Raw genomic sequence first — 6050 nt, 5'->3', positions numbered from 1 at the left:
ATATACACATACATATATAGCACCGAGCGAGTCACAAAAACGGCACGCTCATCGTGAATATTTGTCAAGTCTACTTTAGAAAGACCTATCGTTTGGCATACCTATGTATAAATTTACCTATACACCTTTATCTAATGGCTGTAAATTACGATAGGGCAGGCATTTTCATGTAATGGCTTTCTTTAAGACGAACCGTCATGACGTTACTACAGGCTCAGAGGCATTTTTTTTTGCCTAATGACACTATGACATTTTATTAATATCGAAAATAACTTTAGTACCATTATTTGTACTACTCAATTATTCTGTGCTAACAGTTAGACTAAGATTGTCGATTTCTCATAGTCCCTTACAGATTACCAACATTTTTTTTTACAGTGGCGCGCAATACGAACCTGTTGATGGAACTTCCATTATACAGTCTATAAAATCATCTCTATGAGCGGAATAATTATAATGGATCCGTGTCGAACAATACAGAAATTCAGCTCATTGCAATCTAAGTTAGAAATTGAATTACGATTAATAACTATGTACGTCTAACGTTTAAAAAACAGTAAAATAATATTTGTACTAAAAATTAGTCGATGCAATGTGTTTGTAGCCACCGCAAAGGTGCAGTAGGGTGAGGTTTGTTTTCCCTTATTGTTTACGTGGATTGATGAAGCGAGGGTCGACTCGAAAACGAGGTTAAACTGAAGTGAAATAAAGAAAAGAGTTTAAATAAAGACACCGAGGTGAGCGCTAACAGAAAATAGGCGAGCAAAAAATATAGGACTCGGTGAGGTCGTGTGGCTATTCAAAAAATCATTTCCATAACAAAAAGACAACCAAATAGCGATGAGGTCGAAACCTTCACGCAAACCGTAGTAAGCAATAACCTTGCTATTCAATTGAAATGAAGAAGGTGTCTCAGTCGTATTTCATGATATCCTTATAGATTTCTTGTACAGAAACGATTTCACGAAGACAGTATAAACGTGCGCGTAGGAGGCGGTAGCAATACTCTTCTAGTAAGCAAAGCACAGGGGCAGTGTTTTAGCTATGACTAAAGCGTACGCTTATTTTTGCCTGAATGAGAGCAAAATCGATCAAATACGGAAAGCATATGAAATGAAAGTTTATAGTAAAATTATAAAATATATCGAATAACGAGCATTATATCGGAGGCAGAAAAGTAGAGTGAAGCCTAGCAAATCGTGTAAATGAAAGTGGCGTTTAGAAGATTAGTTTAGAACGAATACTTTGTTATTGAAGTTAACAAGGATGACATTTCGATACTTACTTTTAATATCGTTTGAATTATATATGCACCCCATAGGGCACCCCTTGTTAGCACTAGCTGTACGAGGAGTCAACAATCAGATTAGCAACAACCGGTCGGTTGTATACATAATAAGCTATACAACAATTCCTTGGCTGGGTGCCGTGCGTATTTTACCCGCTTATTAGCTCCCAGATGTTCTGTTTCCGCCGCCAGTGCCATCAACGTCTCGTACATCTTGGTCTTTCTTATCCCTTGGATGTGCTGTAAGTAATCTACATAGTTTTCCGAAAAAATTCTTCCACTAGTACTATAGTAACTTGCAGCACGATTAAGTTATTGGTTACGATAGACATACTGGTAAAGTAACTGACTCGTCGCTAAATTTCGATCGTTCTCGAGAAAGACGCAATGGCTGTGCTTTTTTACCGGACGGTATTTTCTGACACATAATAAGTATAAGAACTATAACTCGTATGCACTTTATGCTTGGCTTACGTCTTATACAGGGTTGACGGATTAGCAATCCCATGCCAAGCTGCTGTTAAACGACTAAGGCTCACGTACAAATACAGTATTCAAATTGTTATTAAGTATAAACTATTTTACGCGTTATATTTGACTGAAAAATAGATACGATTTAGGCAGTTATTGTCAACAGTGTAGGGTGGCATTTGTTTTGTCGGACAATACATTTTTAACCAGGGAACTATTAAACGCTATTATAACCTTTTCTTGCACTTGGCTTCAGCTTGACGTAGATCTGCACGCTTCCACATATGTAGACCATGATTCGACTGACGGCAAACTAAGTGTCTGCTTCTCTAGGCCAAAAAGCAACTGCTTACCTATTCGTTTTTGCTTTGGCCGGATATTTAGTTAAAAAATTTTTTTTCTATCTAACCGGTAGGACTTACGGAAGTATGTATGGACTTGGTGCATGAGGACATAACCCAGTTTCCAGAAGATAACGTTACTACTATGATGTTATGTTAGCATGACGAACATGAGAGCCAGAATGAAATATGTACGCTTTGTCGTGTTATAACTCGATTTACCTATAACTACGATTCAGCAAATGTAGCAGAACATTCAGAAAAATGTAGCAAATGTACATCACCCACGATTATTCGATACCTAAATCTATACAAGATATGTAGTAGTTATGCAGGATACTACGGACTGACCCCGTCGGTATACAGTGCACACACACAAGCCCAGTATCGAGCGCATAGACGCACGCTACCGAGAAGTTACCTCATTCAATCGAATAAGATAGACATATCTGTCTGATATGATTAAATGCGATGTTTGTGTTACCTATAAACGTGCTGTTCGCTGCAGTTCTGTCCTATGAGTAACCTTGCAACAAAGCAAATTGTTTATCTTCCTTAATTAGACAACGATGCTCTTGTAGATTAGTCAGCAATGTGCCATGATCACAGCTGAGTCTAGCGAAAGTGATGTGTCGTGGAGTTGCGTTACAGGCCGAGAACGATTGAGTTGTCGCTATGGTCATCAACTCCAGCCGACGGTTGTGCGTGTCATGACCGCTCGTGTGCTTATACTGTTCCTGCAATATCAAAACAGTACGAATAAATATTCCCCCTCCTTGTCCTCTTTTCTCTCGCCTTTCGCTCACTGACTCACATGACGAGCCGTTCAGCGTGAGCCAGTAGGGCCGCTGAAGAGTCGCCGGTCAAGAATAGCAGCAGCTTTTGCGCAGTTACTCTTGGTCACTACTTTTCCTCTCATTCCATATTTTGTGTCCTTTATATCTCGACGTAGCACGACGACAACTAGCCGGGGGACTGGCTCTGTCACTGTTAGGGCTGCAGGACCGCTAGCCATGGGCGGCTCCGCCGTTTTCAATCCTCTCCGCTCCAACTACTTCGCGCTAGCCTTCGACGTAGCAGACCCTGCACCCGATCCTCCCGCTCGACCGCTGTCGGCCTCTTCTGCGTCATTAAGTCTTCCGTGAAGCCTGGTTCTCTCTTCTCTCCAGTTTTTCGTCCCCAACGGTATGTTCTCCCATGCACTCGTCGCTGTGGATTTCCACGCTGTGGGCCCTAATCACCACCGGGGTGACACAAAATTACAATGCTTCCCTAGCCTTGCCTGCCCCAGACAAAAAGCCCAATCTCTAGTCCTCGCCCATTCCTCCTGTCACCGGTGTCGCACATTACAACCTTGCCGGCGGTAAAGGTAGGCGGTGGCTAGAAGCAACCGAATGAACCAGCCCAGGCTAGATCTGGCCAGGCCGTGCCAGGCCCCGACCCTTCTACGGCAGGTGGTCAAACGATCATCAGTGGACGAACGAAGACAAGGATTCAGTACAATGCGTGCAGCAATGGTCATTGGCCAGTCTCTACGATGTCTATTGCTTCAAATTACGTTTCTGCTACTATTATTAGTAACTTGCTATATATAATAATATATAATATAGCAAAAACGTATTTTTGAGGCGACACTACTACTCCAAAAGGCTCAAATATGAGCCATATAGTCAGGGCATTTCTTTAATTCATGCCGACGATGTAAAGGAGACAATTAACAAATAGGAATATGATAAAAAAATGCATACTAAACTGAATATTGAAGACGTATGGCCTGGAAATACTATTTAAAAGGTGACACCAAAGACTCCATCCTTGTCAAAAATTTATTGACAAATCTTCTAAGCGAAGCAAGGTCTTTCGATAAAAGTTTGATGCATTTTTTAAAGTAGCTATATCATGTACGAAGTAATCTCATTTTTAATTACCTCAACACATGATCTCTCAATTAGCAGACAAAGTATACCTAGAAACAACGAATAGATTACCGAACATACTGATCTGCTACGTGCGTTCACCTCTTCTTTCCTATAACTTAATCAGCCAGAGTTTAACGCAACTCACGGTCAAGATCGCTAACATTATTATATCATGAGAATATCACTTTATGTAAGATAACAACGTGCCGTAATAGCGGCGCTTGACGACCAGAAACTACGAAATGGTTCCATCATGTCCAGGTTTCCTTTTCGTATGGTCGTTGATGCAATACGACAGTATCTAATATCTCGCTTGTGACCTGAATAGAACAACAAACACTATCCACGTCCACGGAACGATCCTTTGGTTCCGCAGAAACAAGAAACTCACCATTATAGGCTGTGGCCGACAGCCTTCGCATGGAGCCATTTTGGATTTGGCAGGACTGCTTCGTTTCTACTAAGGAACAACTCGTAAGAAAGTGGAACTAGTCACCGCGAGACATAATGTTAGCATATGCATGATCGGCTCGAGTATGCAGGCATACGCTCTGCCTCGTTAAACCTCCCGCTTAAATTGCCACTACATGATTGCTAGTGACTGTGGTGGGCGGTTTAACCCAACAGAAATCTGGGTCGCCACTGAGAAACTAGTCGCGCCCAAAAAGCGGCGGCGTGGCGTTGCAGCGCCGCCGTGGGCTATCTACTAGCGGTTTTCCGTCGGTTTTCATTTTTTTCTTAAAATACAGCTAAGTACTAAATTTGACTAAACTCTCTTTGATATACAGATCAACCACAAACAGTACTAATTCGGTAGACAAATAGTGTGCATAGGCTGAGCACCTGTTAGGAAAGCCAAAGGTTCATGAGCCAAAGCAGGTAGCATTTTGTTGCGTATACCCAGAATGCTCCTGTTGATAGAAAAACATAGGTTTCTAAAGTTGGATTTATATCTGCTTCCATCCTTGCACCAGAATACTAATTTCGATTAGATTATGGTTTATCGTATTCTCGTTTGGCTATTTCAATATTTTCTTTTCAAGATAAACCCACATCGTGCATCATCTTCGTATCGTAACAAAAACCGAACTTTATGTTCATTGCTATCTAAATTCATACAGCCCTATAAGCCAGTTGCTTTTTTAAACGATGACCTCTTTCTGCCTTATTTTACTTTGTATAAATCCAATAATACGTGACAAGAATACCAGAGACGAAATACGGGTTAATAAGCAGTTCTCCTAAAGGTGCTGTTTCTTTAACCGTCAATAGAAATACTGCTCGCCAACAGCCTTAGGGCTAGATATACTGATGATGGCTTTACGCTTAGTAAGTAAGCTAGTCTTGTTACGCTTCTAACTCTTCTCGTACCCCCTACCAACAACCCTTTCTCCCCTTTTTTTGTCCCTTCTTTATCTTATCAACCCGTACGGTGATCGTTCGTAACAATGACGAAATAAGAGACTCATGCTAGTAGCAGTAGCAACAGGAGCCTCGGCAATAGCGATAACACGAACAGCTGCAGCAAAAGAAACCCCTGTCCATAACAACGACGGCGCCCGCAAAGGGTGGAAGTCCATCAAGCAGCTAACCAAAGTCGACGTTGAAGTTGTTGCTGCCCCTTTCACCGTGAGGGTTGCAGATGACGGCAACGGAATGGATTTGCGAGATTCATCAGCGCCATAAAAGAACTCAGAATAGACTCGAGGGTGAAAGTCTACTGACGAAGGGCGAAAAGACGGGATGGCCAGTGATGATGACAATCGAAAAGCTGCCTGTAGCCCTCGTTACCCCTTGCCTCTGACCGACCCACCGACGGCTTTCGAGAAAAGTTCGTTTTAGTGCTCCTGTTACTCTACGACTGTGACTCTCATTCGAGCCACTTTGTGGTGTACAGCTGACACTTTCGTCGAAAGAGATTGCAAAAAGGGTGAACAGTCGAGCAGATAGGACCAACAAGCGGATACTGGTTTATAAAAAAAGCACAATAGCGGCTACAAAGGTAGCTTGCAGAATGTAACGGTGTCAGTA

At 41.9% G+C, this 6050-nt stretch overlaps 1 long non-coding RNA gene across 1 annotated transcript; it reads right to left on the bottom strand.

The window, feature by feature from the left end:
- Window positions 1-3269: 3269 nt before the first annotated feature.
- Window positions 3270-4476, bottom strand: LOC147753605 (uncharacterized). Its single transcript, XR_015310679.1, has 2 exons — window positions 4411-4476; window positions 3270-3545 (listed from the first exon to the last, which is right to left on the bottom strand). It is a non-coding gene; the product is annotated as an uncharacterized LOC147753605 (long non-coding RNA).
- Window positions 4477-6050: the final 1574 nt, after the last annotated feature.

This window comes from Varroa jacobsoni, unplaced genomic scaffold (genome assembly GCF_002532875.2).
Source record: "Varroa jacobsoni isolate VJ856 unplaced genomic scaffold, vjacob_1.0 scaffold_352, whole genome shotgun sequence".
Taxonomy (NCBI): Eukaryota; Metazoa; Arthropoda; class Arachnida; order Mesostigmata; family Varroidae; genus Varroa; species Varroa jacobsoni.
Note: the sequence above shows the minus strand (reverse complement) of the source record. Positions and strands in the feature narration are given on the sequence as shown.